Raw genomic sequence first — 17,904 nt, forward strand, 5'->3', positions numbered from 1 at the left:
CCTGATGGGATCTACCCCAGAATACTGAAGGAGGCTAGAGAGGAAATTGCTGGTGATGTCCCGGAGGACTGGAGATTAGCCAATGTTGTTCCTTTGTTTAAGAAGGGTAGCAAGGATAATCCAGGGAACTACAAGGGAGCCTTACGTCAGTGGTAGGGAAATTACTGGAGAGAATTCTTCGAGACAGGATCTACTCCCATTTGGAAGCAAATGAATCTATTAGCGAGAGACAGCATGGTTTTGTGAAGGGGAGGTCATATCTCACTAACTTGATAGAATTTTTTGAGGAGATCACAAAGATTATTGATGCAGGTAGGGCAGTAGATGTTGTCTATGTGGACTTTAGTAAGGCTTTTGACAAGGTCCCTCATGACAGACTGGTGCAAAAGGTGAAGTCACACAGGATCAGAGGTGAGCTGGCAAGATGGATGCAGAACTGGCTATGTCATAGAAGGCAGAGAGTAGCAATGGAAGGGTGCTCTTCTGATTGGAGGGCTGTGACTAGTGGTGTCCCACAGGGATCAATGCTGGGGCCTTTGCTGTTCGTAGTATATAAATGACTTGGAGGAAAATGTAACTGGTCTGATTAGTAAGTTTGCAGACAACACAAAGGAATTGCAGATAGTGAGGAGGACTGCCAGAGGATATAGCAGGATTTAGATCATTTGGAGACTTGGGCGGAGAGATGGCAGATGGAGTTTAATCCAGACAAATGTGAGGTAATGCATTTTGGAAGGTCTAATGCAAGTAGGGAATATACAGTGAATGGTAGAACCCTCAAGAGTATTGACAGTCAGAGAGATCGAGGTGTACAGGTCCACAGGTCACTGAAAGCGGCCTGTGGAGAAGGTAGTCAAGAAGACATACGGCATGCTTGCCTTCATTGGCCGGGGCATTGAGTATAAAGATTGGCAAGTCATGTTGCAGCTGTATAGAACCTTAGACCACACTTGGAGTATAGTTCAATTTTGGTCGCCACACTACCAGAAGAATGTGGAGGCTTTAAAGAGGGTGCAGAAGAGATTTACCAGGATGTTGCCTGGTTTGGACGGCATTAGCTATGAGGAGAGGCTGAATAAACTCTGTTTGTTCTCACTGGAACGACGGAGGTTGAGGGGTGACCTGATAGAGGTCTACGCAATTGAGGGGTGTAGACAGAATGGATAGTCGGAGGCTTTTTCCCAGGGTAGAGGGTCAATTACTCGAGAATAGGTTTAAGGTGTGAGGGGCAAGATTTAGAGGAGATTTACGAAGCAAGTTGTTTTTAAACAGAGGGTAGTGGGTGCCTGGAACTCGCTTCCGGAGGAGGTGGTGGAAGCAGGGACAATTTAAGGGCATTTTGACAAATACGTGAATAGGATGGGAATAGAGGGATACGGACCCCTGGAAGTGCAGAAGATTTCCATTTAGAAGGGCAGCATGGTCGGCACAGCCTTGAGGGCTGAAGGGCCTGATCCTGTGCTGTACTTTTCTTTGTTCTTTGAAAAGCCCCTAGTTGCCACAATCCGGCGCCTGTTCGGGTACACTGAGGAAGAATTCAGAATGTCCAATTCACCTAACAGCTCGACTTTCGGGACTTGTGGGAGGAGCACCCGGTGGAAACCCACGCAGACACAGGGAGAACGTGCAGACTCCGCACAGACAGTGACCCAAGCTTGGAATGGAACCTGGGACCCTGGCACAGTGAAGTAACAGTGCTAACCACTGTGGTACCGTGCTGCCACTTATACTTTCCCTGCTTATATATAAATATAAGTATTTGTACTTTCCCTACTTCTGCGAGCTAGAGCTTTCTCATATCCACTCTTTGCTCTCTTAATTGCTTTCTTAAGCATCATCCTGCACTTTCAGTACTCTGTGAATGCCTCCGTTGATTTGTTCTCCTAAAAGTCCCTCTATTCCTTCTAATCGTATCCTGAATATCTCTAGTCATCCATGATTCTCTGGGCTTGTTACTCCTTCCTATTACCTTAGAGGGAACATGTTGGGCCGGTACCCTTCCAATTTCCTTTTTGAACCCCTCCCTCCACCCTGCTCTTCTGTATATTTCCCTTTCAGTCACTTTTTCCAGCCTACCGTGGTCAGATCCTACCTTATTTTACTAAAATCCACTCTATCCCAATCCAAAACCTTTTCTTTTTTGCAACTTGTCCATTTCTTTGTCCAAATCAGGCTTAAATTGTACCAAGTTGTGATCGGTATCACCAAAATGCTCCCCCACCAACATGTCAACCATCTGTCTGGCTTCATTCCCCAGATCCAGCATTGCATTGCCCCTTGTTGGATCCTCTGCATGTTGAGCTAAATGGTTTGCCTGTCTATATTTTAAGAACTCCACTCCATCCAATACCTGAACATGATGACTATCCCAATTAATGTTGGGAAAGTTGAAATTACCTGATAGAATTATCCTAAATTATTTTTACACCTCTCTGCAAATTGCACACATATTTGCTCCTCAGTTTCCCATTGACTATATGGGGGTTTATAATAAACACTGGAAATGTGGCTGTCCCGTTTTTTATTCTAAAGCTCTACCTACACAGCTTCATTTGATGCCCCTTCCAAGATATAATCTCTCCTCACTGCAGTAACTGACTCCTTAAACTAATAATGCAATGCCTCCTCCTCTTTTAGCCCCTCCTCTGTCTCGCCTGATGATTCTATATCCCGGCATATTGAGCTGCCAATCCTGCCCCTCCCTCAACCACATCTCCGTGATGACTACTAAATCACATTTTCATGTTTCCATTCTCGCCCTTTACTCATCTATTTTATCTGTAAGACTCCTGACATTCAACTTGACTTCTACTTACTTGCTGTACCTGCATAGTAACTTGTTGTGATCATGTACCAGGACACCCAATTCTCTCTCGACGTTAGAGCTCTGCAATCACTCCCTATTTAAATAATATGCTGTTTTATTTTTCTTCTGCTGAAATGGACAAGTTCACATTTTCCTGCATTATACACCATCTGCTTAATCTTTGCCCACGCGTATACTCTATCTGCAAGCCTTTGTAGACTCGTTGGCCAGGATTCTCCGATCCAAGTTTGCCCCACCACTGCCGCCAGTGAGAATTTGGTGCTCAGCCAAAACGTCAATCACTGTAGCAGGACCAGAGAATCCTGCAGGCGTAGATGGATGGAGAATTCCAGCCTTCATGCCATCTTCACAAGTTACTCTCCTCTCTATCTTTGTATCACCAGCAAATTTAGCAACTGTACATTAGATCCCGTCATCTAAGTCATGAATAAAGATTGTAAATAGTTGTAGCCTCAGCACTGATCCCTGTGGCACTCCACTCATCACATCTTGCGAACCTGAAAATGACCCATTTATCTGACTCGTTTATCACTCCGTGTCAATGCTGTCCATGCCAATAATTTGCCCCCTACACTATGAGCTCTTATTTTATGTTATGTCCTTTAGTGTGGCACCTTGTCAACTGGTGTCAACTGCCTTCAGGAAATCTAAGTAGACCACATCCATAGACTCCCCTTTATCTACATTGCCTGTTACTGATAACTTAGGCAAAAATGTAGTTGAAATCTGGAACACTTTCCTCAAAAAGCTGTTGAGGCAAAAACGATTTAAAGTTTCAAAACTGAGATGGAGAGATTTTTGTGAGCTAAAATTATTAAGAGATTTGGAACCAAGGCAAACAAATGGAGGTAGGATACAGATCAGCCAGATAGGAAGTGAAATTGATTGGTGGAACAGGCTCAAGAAATTAAATTGCCCATTCCTGTTGCTATGTCTCTAAATGCTTGTGATAGTTTCTGTTAATCTGCTTTGGTTTCATTTCTAGAAATCCAGGAATAATTATATTCCAGATATAATCCTTAAGTATGAATGTCATTGTACACAACTTTAAGAAGAAAGCAGATCGGAACAGTTAACAACCATGGTCATGTTTACAAAGAATATGGAGCAGCTGCACCACTCTCTTCCACCAGCCCATGCTGCACCCTTTTCCATCTTTGTCCCCTTTATTCTCTTACGCATCCCTCCCACCCCCAACCTTAATATGTACACAATACGTTTTTCGTACCCCAGAGTCAGCAAGTGCCAAGATCTATATGGACCTGGCATGCAACCTGAGACCTTTTGTGTCACTCTGCATGAACTTGTTGAACTTTTGCTGTTGCTTTATTAATATAAACTTGGCAATCTCACTCAGGACTGGTAAAGTTTGTGTGCTCAGTTCTTTTTTTCCCTGCTTGGACCAATGTTGTAATGAGGTGAGCAGTTGAATGATCCTGGCAGAATGTGTCAGAACCTGTCAGTGTGCAGGTTATTGCTGAGTAAGTGCTACTTGAAAGCACTGCAGTTGACACTTTCCATCACTTTGCTGATGATCTCAATTTGCTGATGGTCGAGAGTAGATTGATGGGGTGGCAGATGGCTGGGTTGGGTTTGTACTTTTCGTGGAGAGGATATACGTGGGCAATTTTCCATATTGTCAGGCAGATGCCAGCGTTGTAGCTATAATGGAACAGCTTGGCTAGGGGAGTGGCAAGTTGTGAAGCAGAAATCTTCAGTATTATTGCCGGAATGGTGTCAAGATCCATAGCCTTTGCAGAATCCAATGCCTTCAGCCATTATTTGATATCATGTGGAGTTAATCAAATTGGCTAAATGTTGCAATCTGTGATGCTGGGGACCTGAGGAGGAGGCCAAGATGAGTCATCCTTCGGCTGAAGATGGCTGTAACTACTTCAACCTTATCTTTTGCACCGGTGTGCTGGGCTTCCCCCATCACTGAGGATGGGGACATTTGTGGAGCTTCCTTCTTCAGTGAGTTGTTTAATTGTTCACCAGCATTCATGGCTGGATGTGGCAGGACTGCAGAGCTTAGATCTGATCCATTGTTTGTCAGATCACTTGGCTCACTCTATTGCCTGCTGATTCTGCTGTTTAGCTTGCAAGTAGGCCTGTGTTGTAGCTTCACCAGGTTGGCACCTCAATTTTAGGTATGCCTGGTGCTGCTTTGGGCGTGCTCTCCTGCACTCTTTGTTGAATCAGGGTTGATCCTCTCACTTGATGTCCATAGTAGAGAGGGGGGCATGCAGGGCCCTAAGGTGCAGATTGTATGCAATTCTGCTGATGACCTACAGAGCCCATGGTTGCCCAGATTTGAGTTGTTAGATTGGTTTAAATTCTCGCCAATTTAGTACAGTGGTAGTTCCACGCAACATGTTGGAGAATGTTCATCAATATGAAGCTGACAATGAAGGGGCTGGGTGTGCCGTTGTTATTTTCAGTGCCAAGATAAATGCCAGGTCGTCCGTCCAGTTTCATTCCTTTTAAACTTTGTTGTGTTTTGATGGAACAGAGTGGCTTGGTGGAGCATCTCTGAGGGCATTTAACAGTCAGCCACATTATGGACTGGCATCATAGGTAGGACAGAACAGGTAAGGACATCAGATTTCATTTCCTTGAAGGATATTAGTGACCCAGTTTGGCTTTTACGACAACCAACAACATTTTTGTGGTTACTGTTAGGCTAGCTTTTAATTCCAGATTTATTAATTAAATTTGAACCCATTAACCTCTTAACTCTGAATTACTCGTCGAGTGACATTACCACGATGCCACAGCCATCCCTGTAATTATTATTGTAAGGGGAAGGGAAAAAAAAAGTAGGAGAGTTTTACTGCAGCTGTACAGGACCTCCGTAAGACCCGATACACAAAAAATAGGAGCTGGAGTAGACCATTTGAGCCGCTGAGCCTGGTCTGCTATTCAATGCAATCATAGCTGATCTCAGTCTTCAACTCTATTTCCTTGCTCGTTACCCATATCTCTTGATTGCCTATGAGTATATTGAGTACCTTTTGTGCAGTTTTGGTCTCTGTATTTGAAAAAAGATGTAATTGCTTTCTCAAAGTCCAGAGAAGATTCAACCGCTTCACTCCTGAGATGAACTGCTTATCTTATGAATAAAGGTTGAGCAGGTTGGGCCTATACTCATCGGAATTTAGAATATTGAGAGATTAGAAACATAGAAAATAGGAACAGGAGGAGGCCATTCGGCCCTTCGAGCCTGTTCCACCATTCATTATGATCATGGCGGATCATCCAACTAAATAGCCTAATCCTGCTCTTGCCCCCCCCCCCCCCCCCCCCCAGCATATCCTTTGATTCCCTTCGCCCCCAAGTGCTATATCTAACTGCTTCTTGAAACATACAATATTTTGGCCTCAACTACTTCCTGTGTTAACTCATTCCACAGGCCAACCACTCTCTGGGTGAACAAATTTCTCCTCATCTATGTCCTAAACGGTCTACCCCATATCCTCAGATTGTGACCCATCATCATGAATATCCTTCTGACATCTACCCTGTCTAGTCCTGTTAGAATTTTATAGGTTTCTATGAGATCCCCTGCCTCATTCTTCTGAACTCCAGTGAATACATTCCGAACCGACTCGATCTCTCCTCACACGCCCGTCCTGCCATCCCAGGAATTAGTCTTACAAACCTCTGTACTCTCTCTATGGCAAGAACATCCTTACTCAGATAAGGAGACCAGAACTGCACACAATATTCCAGGTGTGGCCTCACCAAAGCCCTATACAATTGCAGCAGGACATCCCTGCTCCTGCACTCGAATCCTCTTGCAAAGAAGGCCATTTGCCTTCTTTACCGCCTGCTGCACCTGCATGCTTACCTTCAGCGACTGGTGTACTAGGACACCCAAGTCTCGTTGCACATTTCCATTTCCTAACTTATGGCCATTCAGATATTAGTCTGCCTTCTCATTTTTGCGGCCAAACTGGATAACCTCGCATTTCTCCAAATTATCCTGCATCTGGCATTCATTTTCCCACTCACTCAACTTGTCCAAATCACACTGAAGAATCTCTGCATCCTCCTTACAGCTCACCCTCCCACCCAACTGATTTGGAAATATTACATTTTGTTCCCTCGTCTGAATCATTATATGTTGTAAACAGCTGTGGTCCGAGCACTAATCCCTGCGGTACCCCACTAGTCACTGTCTGCCAGTTTGAAAAAGACCTTTTAATTCCTGCTGTTCATTTCCCGTCTGCCAGCTAGTTTTCTATCCATCTAAATACACCCCCCCCAACCTCATGCGCTGATCTCTTATGCCAAACTTTGTCAAAAGCCTTCTGAACGCCCAAATAAACCACACCCACGGGCTCCCCCTCTACCGTGACGAATTCCAGTAGATTTGTAGAGCATGATTTCCCCTTCTTAAATTCATGCTGACTCTGTCCAATCCCACTGTTTTCTAAGTACTCTGCTATAAAACCTTTGATAATGGATTCTAGAATTTTCCCCACTACCGATGTCGGGCTTATGGTCTATAATTCCCTATTTTCTCTCTACCTCCCTTTTTACATTAGCCACCCTCCAATCTGCAGGAACTGTTCCACAGTCTATAGAATCCTGGAAGATGACCACCAATGCATCCACTCTTTCTAGAGCCACTTCCTTAAGGACTCAAGGATGTATCAGGCTTTGGGAATGTATCAGCCTTCAATCCCATCAGTTTCCCTAATGCCATTTCTCTACTAATACTAACCTCCTTCAGTTCCACCCTCTCACTAAACCCTGCGTGCCCCAACATTTCTGGTATCTTATTTGTGTTCTCCTTTGTGAAGACAGAACCAAAGTATGTATTTAGTTGTTCAGCCATTTCTTTGCCCCCCATTATAAATTCTAAATTCCCCTATTTCTAACTGTAAGGGAAGACATTTGTGTTACCAATCTTTTTCTCTTCACGTACCTGCAGAAACTATTAGCCAGTTTTTATGTTCCCTGCTAGCTTACTCTTGTACTCTATTTTCCCCTTCTTAATTAAACCTTGATCCTTCTTTGCTGAATTCTAAATGCTCCCAATTGTTTTTCTTGGCCAATGTGTATGCTTCTTCCTTGGATCGAATACTATCTCTAATTTTCCTTGTAAGCCATGGATTGGCCACATTTCCTGTTTTACTTTTGTGCCAGACAGGAATAAACAATTGTTGCAGTTCCCCCATGTGCTCCTTGAATGTTCGCCATTGCCTATCCACAATCATCCCTTTAAGTAATGTTTCCCAATCAATCATAGCCAACTCACGCCTCATATCTTCATAGTTTCCTTTATTAAGATTCAGGTTATCTTATTGAAACATACAAGATCCTGAGGATATTTAATAGGGTGCACACTGGGCGTATGTTTCCTCTTGTGAGGGAGACTTGGAAACAGGGGTACAATTTAAGAAAAGGAGGTTTCCCTTTTCAGATGGTGAAGAGATCAAATGTTTTCTCTCAGGATGTTAGTTTAGAATTCTCTTCCCCAGAAAGTAATGGAGGCTGGGTCAGTGAATTAATTAAAGCCTGAGTTATACAGATTTTTGTAAGACAAGGAAGTTGAGGGTTAGGGGCCAGGCAGCCAGGAAAGTGGAGTTGAGATATCCAATCAGCCGTGACCTTATTGAATGGTGGAGCAGGCTCAGAGGGTGAAATGACCTACCCCTAAGCCCTGTGTTGTAAACAAGCATAGCCCGATCCCATGCAGATTCCTATAATGATGCCTTCTAATTGGAGGAAGTGAAAGGTGTCTCCGGAGTTGTTGTCTAGCGGAAGAACAAGTTCCGAAGGAGACTGTTGGTGAATGGAGACAGGTTCAAGGAAAGAACGTCATTTTAATTATTTCCAGTTTTCTGACTCTAACCATCCCCTTTTCACCTTGGACATCCAGTCTCTTTGCATTTCAGTCCCCAGCCAGGACATCTTGGGGTCTGCTACTTCGTCCTAATTTAAATTGCAATGTCCCTCTGGAGACTGCCCTCTGTTTTGAAACTTAAATCTGAAAGATAGCTTTAATTTTAACTCGTGATTCTTTATACATCAGTTTCTTATTTTCTCAGGGGGGCTATGGGAGGATGAGCCTAGCAATAGTTGCAAGCTCAAGTGAAATGACAGTGCTGTAGTTAGCGTTAGCGTAGTCCGAGGAAAAAGTCCTCCGTACTAAAGATATAATTAGAGTAGCAGAGTTTACAGTTTGGTCTGAATGTCATCCCGAATGCCATATAGTTAGTGTAGTCTGCGTATTAGCACTGCATACTTCAAAATAGTTACAGTAACAGCACACCCTTGCCCTGCTAGCACAAGTACAGATATGCTTCTTCTTATGGAGTGCTTTGTAAAATATACTGCTGTAGCTCACAAAAGTGACAGTAACAAAGATTGTTAAAAAGTGATTAATTAACTATTTAGAATTAACTATTTAACAAATTAGACTATTTGAGCCAGCTGTTATACCAGCTGTTATACCCGATTCACCTGAGGAAGGAGCAGTGCTCCGAAAGCTAGTATTTGAAACAAACATGTTGGACTTTAACCTGGTGTTGTAAAACGTCTTGCTACACCTGGTCGAATAGGCTACAGCTTAAAATTTTCCTGGTAGAGGTTGGGGATAGGAACAAAACAGAGATGGTATGGTAATACGGTGGTTAGCACTGCTGCCTCACAGTGCTAGTGCCTTGGGTAACTGAGTGGGGTTTGGACGTTCTCCCTGTGTCTGCGTGGGTTGTCTCTGGGTGCTCTGGTTTTCTCCCACAGTCCAAAGATGTGCAGGTTAGGTGGATTGGCCACGATCAATGCGTGGGGTTATGGAGATAGGGCGGGGGAGTAGATTGAGGTAGAGTGCAATTTCAGAAAGGTTGGTGTAGACTCAATGGGCCTAATGGCTTCCCTCTGCACCGTGGGTGTTCTATAAATTGTGAAACCCTGACCTTCTATAAACAATAATCTGTATCCCAGGCATAGGAAATGAAATAACTAAATTATAAGGCTATGTACATTTTCATTTAGAAAAAAATATCTACTGGTAACTTGATTATAATTGTCAGCCTGCAGTAACTTGATGGTGATCTATAAAGCAATCCACTGCCTCTGAATGTAAGTAGATCTGTAGCAATTTATCTGACAGCAGTACAGGTTATAGCATTGAGCCAAGGCAGCAGTTCCTGAATTGATGGAATAATCAATTTCCTAAATTCAATACGTGACTGTGTGGCATTTTGATGTGAGCATTTACTCCTGCAGTAAAGGCTTTTGGTGTTGGAGATCTGCTAGGATGAGTACATTAGTCTTGGAATGGACAGAAGGTTGTATAATGATGTTATCGAACAATGGAATAGTAACATTTTGAGTAATGTTACAATGAATATTAGATGCAGTTAATTCACAGTTTAAAAAACATACTAATTGTGTGGCTATAATAACTCATAAAGAAGCTGTCCGGAACAAAGCTGAATTTATTTACTATTTACAGTTACATGCATCTCACTCACAGTGTAGACCTTGCTGGGAGGATCAATTTGATCAGGCCCTGAGTTGGACCTGCTTTTATCACCTGCCTTAATGAGCCCCAGGTGGTTTGCCTACCTAGCGAGCTCGTATTCCGTGATCTACGATTGGTTCCCCATAGTCCTAAGGGGGTTATAACGCCCCTCTACGCCAGAGTCCGAAAGTCCCCCGACAGCTGACACTGGTGGAGACCTTTTGTGGTGCTTATCCTGCAGCTGAGCATCTGCTTGCGGGGGATCTGGGTCGGGTGCAGTGTGACGGGTCTTTGCACGCAGCTTCCTGACTGACCACCGAAGCGGAACCATAGGAGTCTCGGCGCCAGAGACAGTTGTCGTCTGCCGGCGTGGATACCCACGTGTCCATATCGGAACCTGAGTCGTAGCACACTTGCTGGGCCCGACGTGACAACCCAGATGGCCAGGCCCTCAACTCAAGGGGGTGGCTCATGCTGTGGTGACAGCGGTACTGCCACCAGCAGAACATCGTGACAGGCAGCTTCATGCCTGGTCAAATAGTCCACATGCTTTTTAAGGGTCTCCCCTTGGACTCGGACCTTATACAAGACAAAGCCATCTGACCAGTGTCACTCCCGGGACACACACCAAAATTCCATATATAAATGGTATCTCTGGCACTGAACGTTTGCCCCGACGTCCATGAACTGGGTGATTCGTCTGCGACCCTTTATGCTGCTCGACCATTGCCCCAAGGTGGCCGGCACGGTAGTACAGTGGTTAGCACTGTTGCTTCACAGCTCCAGGGTCGCAGGTACGATTCTCTGTCACTGTCTGTGTGGAATCTGCACATTCTCCTCGTGTCTGCGTGGGTTTCCTCCTGGCGCTCCGGTTTGCTCCACAAATCCCGCAAGACATGCTGTTAGGTGAATTGGACATCCTGAATTCTCCCTCCATGTACCAGAACAGGCGCTGGAATGTGGCGACTAGGGGATTTTCACAGTAACCTAATTGCAGTGTTAATGTAAGCCTACTTGTGACACTAATAAAGATTATTATTAATATTAAGGGTAAGACTCAAAGGAGTAAAGAGTTATTTTCCCATCAAGAGTTCTGCTGGAGCAATCCCAGTGGTCACATGTGGTGATAATTGAATAAGAAGCGCGTCAACTGCTTGTTCACAGACTGGGTCGACTGCTTTTTTAAACTTCATTTAAAAGTTTGGACCGCCCTGTCTGTCATTAGCGATAAGATGATATGGCGCTGTAGGGATGTGCCGAATGCCATTTCCCTGCGTAAAAATGGCAAACTCCTCGATGGTGAAAGGAATTTCATTGTCTGTCACCAGCACCTCCGGATGTCCGTGAGTACAAAGGATCCCCTCAGTTTCTCAATAAGAGCCCTGGATGTTGTGGAAGACGTCCTGAAAAGTTCCAGCCACTTGTCGTGAATGTCCACAATTGTTAAAAATATGGAGCCCATGATTAGACCAGCACAATCCGTGTGGATGCGCATCAATGGTCGGCCCAGCCAATCGCATGGGTGGAGAGGTGCTCGCAAGGGTAGATTTTGCAATTCCAGCATGCTGGGCAGTTTTGTACCATATGCTTGATGTCCACATTGTACCCGACCACCAAACATAGCTTTGTGCCAACATTTTTAATTTTGGAAGCCCCTGGATGGCCAGCATGCAAATCCAACAACAGGGCTTCCCATCCCTCAGGGTAATGACCACGTGAGCACCCCACAATATTACTCCATCCTCCAAGCTCAGCTCAGAGATCGTCTGAGCAAATGGTTGCAGAGACGGTGGAAACGCAATCTTTTTACTGCCACCGAGGAACATAAGGCGAAGTCCCATCAATGCTGGGTCCCTCTGCGTCCATGCACGCACTCGTGCAGCCATCACCTGTAAGGTGTCCTAAAATTCAAAGCTGCAATTATCTCATCTGCCACAGGTGGGAAGGGGTGCTCACGGGCAACGGGAACTTGCTGAGGGCGTCCACATGGGCGATCCTGGTACCTGAACGGTTTGAAAAGTGTACTCGTGAGTGGCAAGCAGGAGTGCTCATCGCTGGATCCTAGCTGATGCAATAGGTAGGATGTTCTTGTCCTCCCGGAATAGGCCGAGCAACTGCTTGTGGTCCATTATGATAATCAAATGCTGACCATACCCATATTGGTAGAATTTCTTAATTCCAAATATAAGTCAGACCTTCCTTCCAATTTGTGCATACTGGTGCTTGGTGTCCGCCCAGGTTCTCAAGTAAAACGCAATGGGCGTCCCATGCTGTCACTCCACACATTGGGCAGCACTCTCCTGATGCTATAAGGGGAAGCATCGCACGTTAGAATTAGGGGTCTAGTCGGGTCATAGTGTGTCAAGAGTTGTTTGGAAGATAGACGCCTTTTCATGGCTGCGAATGCCTCATCCTGGGATGTGCTTCAGCACCATTTCTGATCTCCTCAACAACACATGGCCAATAAAGAGGCTAGGTTTGCGATAAACTTGCCACAATAATTAACGAGGCCCAAAAAGGACAGGAGTTCAGCGTTGTTCTATGGGATGGAGTCCCCCTTTATTGCCCAGACTTTATCCTCGACTAGATGCAGCCCATATTTGCCTGGGTGCAGCCCATTGCTATCCATGCAATATCTGAGGTAAGGAAAGCACATTTATTTTGTTTTAGTTGGGTGCCCACATGGGCAAACCTGTAGAGTACCTCCTGGAGATTTGTCATCTGCTCCTGCTCTATGGAACCGATGATAAGAAAGTCATTTATGAAGACGGCCACTTTTGGCGAGTCTTGTAAGATGTTCTCCATCACACTCCGGGGCTGGCGAAACTCCAAATGTAAGATGGGTGTATTCAAACAATCTCTATGTGTATTTATCGTGGTGTTATATTCACGGGGCTTGAGCGGGAGTTGTTGTATAATCGGACAAAACTTTATTCAGTCTTCAACGTTACGTGCTGGTATTGCTTCTTTCTCTGTAATGCCTACAACTTTCACAACTTTTATAACTGCTTTCAGAGGTAGGGCTGTGAGTGTGTCCGTTCCTTACACGGATTGGGTGTAATATGCCGCAGTGGGACGTTACCCCCACTGATTGGGTATGTCCCCTCACTGATTGGGTTTATGTCTTAATCACATACAACCTATTGTGTTTTCGGTGATGTTGGTTACTGAGCCACTGAACTCGTGTTGTTTTTCACATATACTTTAACTTAGTTCCACAACATCTGCAGCTGACTACGCAGTTGTATACATTAATAACCATCTACTCCGCCAGTAATAACCATCTACTCCTACAATGGCAAACGTTTGATACTCCAGGTCAGGCACCACCTGTAGGTTCGGATGGCTCTATTGAGCTTTGTAAACCATAAACCCCTGGCCAGCCAAGCATATAGATCTTTGACCAGGTGCATCGGGTAGCAGTCCAATCGTGAAGCCCCGTTTACAGTAGGCTTGAAGTCCCCACACAGCCGGACGGTTTTTATTAGGTTTCATTACTGGCACCACTGGCGCAGCTCATTCCGCAAATTGTATGGGTCGGATGACTCCTAGATCTTGCAACCAGTGCAATTCTGTGTCCATCTTGGATAGTAGCACAACCGCAACCAGCCTCGCCTGGAAGTATCGGGGCTGACCAGTAGGATTGACATAGATGTGGGTTTCGATATGCTGAACCCTGCCCAGACCATCCTGAAAAACCTTTGGATATTTATTCAACACGTCGGAACTTTGCAAGAGCTCATTTGAAAGATTTGCTGCCAATCGAATTGAAGCACACATGACCAGTCTCTTCCCACTAAATTTGAATATAGATGGCCAGTCGAATCTTGGTATCCCACAACGTCAGCGGTATGATTCTTCTATGCAGCTGTTGGAAAGTGTGGAGGTCCACAGTGGAGATGGCAGCCCCTGTATCCATCTCCACCGGTACTGGGTGTCCATTAACCTGCAAAGTAATCCAAATCTGTGCGACACTGGAGTCAAAACACTATTCAACTGCGTCAAGTAGTCGTCGCTGTCCTGAGCGTCCATGTGCAAAGCCCTCATCCAGGGTGACCGCTTCTGCTGTCGCGGGCGGTGTGCACTGCGCCACACCGGGCAGTCCTCATGAGACCATCGACCATAATGGCCTTGTGGCAGCTGGCTCTCACCGTCCTCCTCAGGTGTAATATGCCACCAGACTGCAGCAGTGCCCGCAACTGAAGAAATCTGCCTCGGAGACTACCCGGGCGGAGGAATTCTGGCCGGACCTGCACCGTGCCGTGACCGATATCATGGAGTCCAAACGGAAGGGCCACCCAAGCTATGCATGCCATCATTCACGGGCCTGGTGAATTATTATGTAAAATTCATCTCAAAACTGGCCACCCTGTTGGCATCTCCCCCCCCCCCCCCCCCCCCCCCAATACTGTTTTAAAAAAAAACAGGAACAAGAGTGGGTTTGGGGAGCCTCATAGGAAGCAGCATTCGCTGGGGTGAAGAGGCGTCTGTCATCCCCTCAACTCCTCACCCATTATGACCCAACTGGACCCCTAGTCTTGACATGCGATGCCTCTCCCTATCCAAAGCCAAAACATTTCCAGGAGGTCACAGACCTATGAGGTATGTAACTGTGTTGCACCAGCCTTTTGTATTCTGTTGTCTTGCTGTTGCAATGATGCACATAGAACTGCTGGTGACTTAACTAGAATGATGTTTTATTGATGAACACGTGGGGGTGCAGAGGTGATTTACCAGGATGTTGCCTGGTATGGAGGGAAGATCTTATGAGGAAAGGCTGAGGAACTTGAGGCTGTTTTCATTAGAGAGAAGAACGTTAAGAGGTGACTTAATTGAGGCATATAAGATGATCAGAGGATTAGATAGCGTGGACAGTGAGAGCCTTTTTCCTCGGATAATGATGGTTAGCACAAGGGGGACATAGCTTTAAATTGAGGTGAGATGGATAGAGGACAGATGTCAGAGGTAGGTTTTTTACTCCGAGAATAGTAAGGGCACGGAATGGCCTGCCTGCAAAAGTAGTGGACTCACCAACATTAAGGGCATTTAAATGGTCATTGGATAAACATATGGAATGATAAGGGAATAGTGTAGATGGGCTTTGGAGTGGTTTCACAGGTGGGTGTACTGCGCTATAATGTTCTATGTTCTATGGCACTGGGGCCCACCGATCCGAGGGCGGGCCTGTGCGGTGGGGGCACTTTTTCCCTCCGCGCGGGCTGGTGTAACGGTCCACCATGGCCAGCGTGGAGAAGAACCCCCTGCGCATGCGCTGGGATGACGCCAGCACACGCTGGCACTCCCGCGCATGCGCCAAATCACGCCGACTGGCATGGCGCCAAGCCCTTCCGCGCAGGCTGGCGCAGCGCCAACCCTGCCGGCACCAGCCTAGCCCCTGAAGGGCGGCCTGACGCTGGAGTGGTTCATGCCACTCCTCGTGGGGCCTGTCCCACCGGTTCGGGCAAAAACCCGCCCCATGTTTTTCCATGTTTAAAAATGTACTTTCTGCTGAACCAAAAAAAGGGCTGGCTGCAGCAAAGTCACATGACCACAGGCACATTTGAGGGTTTGGGAAAACATGCCACTGCATACTTTAAAAATGCATCAAAATATCTTCTGCTTACGGACATTGGATGAGAGGAAATAAATATAACTATTCTTGTGAATCTTCTCTACACTCTCTAGCCCCTTCACATCCTTCCTGGAGTGCGGTGACCAGAATGGAGACAATACTCTAGCTGAGGCTCAGCTATTCTCTTTTTTTTATAAGTTCAATATAACCTCTTTGTTCTCGTATTGCATTCACTTATATGTTTTATTAACTGCTGTCTCAACCTGTCTTGCTAACTTCAATGACTTATGCACATATATACCCAGATCTCTCTGCTCCTGCACCCCATTTATAGTTGTACCCTTTATTTTAATTGTCTCTCCATGTTCAACCTTCCAAAATGAATCTCTGTAACATTTCCCTACATTAAACTTTATCTGCCACCTTTCTGCCCATTCTACAAACATGTCTATGTCCTTTTGAAGTTCTGCACATAGTTCACAATGTTTACAAATTTTGTATCATCTGCAAATTTTGAAATTGTGCCTTCTGCACCAAGTTCCATTTACAGGAAAAGCAATGGTCCCAACACTGACCCCTGAGGAACTCCCCTACAAATCATCTTCCAGTCTGAAAAACACACTTTACACACTACTCTGTTTCCTGTCACTCAGTCAATTTTGTATCCGTGTTATTACTGTCCCTTTTATTCCATGAGATAATACTTTGTTCGCAAGCCTGTTGTGCAGCACTGTATCAAATGTGTTTTGGAAGTCTGTGCATCGCATCAACAGCATTGCCCTCATCAACCTTCTGCTTCCTCTTCAAAAAATTCCAGCAAGTTAGTTAAACACTCTCTTCACTTAACAAATCCATGCTAGTGTTTCCTAATCGACCCAAATTTGTCCATGTGACTATCAATTTTGTCTTGCATCATTGTTTCCAGAAATTTCCCCACCACTGAAATTGAACTCATTGGCCTGTGGTTCCTGGGTTCATCTTTATATCCAGTTTTGAACAGGGGTGTAACGTTTGAAATTCTCCTGTCCTCTGGCACCACCCGTAAGCCCAAGGAAAATTGAAAAGTTCCTATGCAATTTCGCTCTCACAAGTTGGATGCAACTTATCCAGTCCTGGTGCCTCATCAACCTTTAAGTAGCCAGCCTATCCAATACCACCACCATATTAATTTTGAACCCTTCCAGAGTCTGAACTATATCATCTAATCGTGGCCAGCATTGTCTTCACTGAAAATGTGTGAATAATTCACGTTGGATATTTTAACGTTTTGAGCGAAAAGTTTCTCACAAAATGCAACTGAGTTTACTGCACACTATTATTAGTGCATTAAATGTGCAGAAGTCTGTGGCTAGGAAGAAATGTTCTGTATTGATGGATATTTTCTGCTCCGCCACCTCAAAGTTGGGTTTGCCAAAATGACTGATCGCCATTGCTATGAGTTTCAAAAAATTGCTGCATTTGCATATTAATACAAATTAAGCTCTCACAAAGGTTAAGGTTGGTATTAAAGGCCAAAATTTATGTTGCTTCAATTCCACTCGATCTTTCTGGCCCAGAAAGGGAAAGATTGAAACCATGGATCTCATTCCTGCAGGTAATAAATTGTTGCTGGAAGTTTTAAATTATTATCAATTCTTTTCTTTTCATTTCTTTCAATGTATTTGTTCTTTCTCTCCCTCCCTCTTTCTGTACCTGATTTGGCTGAGTCATTTATTTTTCTGCTGTTCCGCTGTTTCTTTGTCAATGCTTAAATCCCATTGATGAAGGAGATACACTGTTGGTCCAGTCATGCATTAAGGTCCCAGAAGCCCCATTGCCCACATCACACCGTTAACACCTCTCGGTTTTCTGAGCTGAAAGGTGAAGAAAAAAATGTGTAAGCAGACTAAGGTACACACAACCATTTGCACTACTCACTTCTTACTTAACATTTCCCTTTTTCCTGTGATTGGAAACAAAATGAATGTGCTGTATTTTAATGAGCTGTTAATGTCAATGTTGATCCCACTGAACTTGACTTCAATTTTT

At 44.8% G+C, this 17,904-nt stretch overlaps 1 protein-coding gene across 2 annotated transcripts in view; it reads left to right on the top strand.

Moving 5' to 3' along the window:
* Positions 1-17,904, top strand: part of si:dkey-122a22.2 — a 181,392-nt gene that overhangs the window by 76,144 nt on the left and 87,344 nt on the right. The window lies entirely within an intron of this gene.

This window comes from Scyliorhinus canicula, chromosome 10 (assembly GCF_902713615.1).
Source record: "Scyliorhinus canicula chromosome 10, sScyCan1.1, whole genome shotgun sequence".
NCBI lineage: Eukaryota > Metazoa > Chordata > Chondrichthyes > Carcharhiniformes > Scyliorhinidae > Scyliorhinus > Scyliorhinus canicula.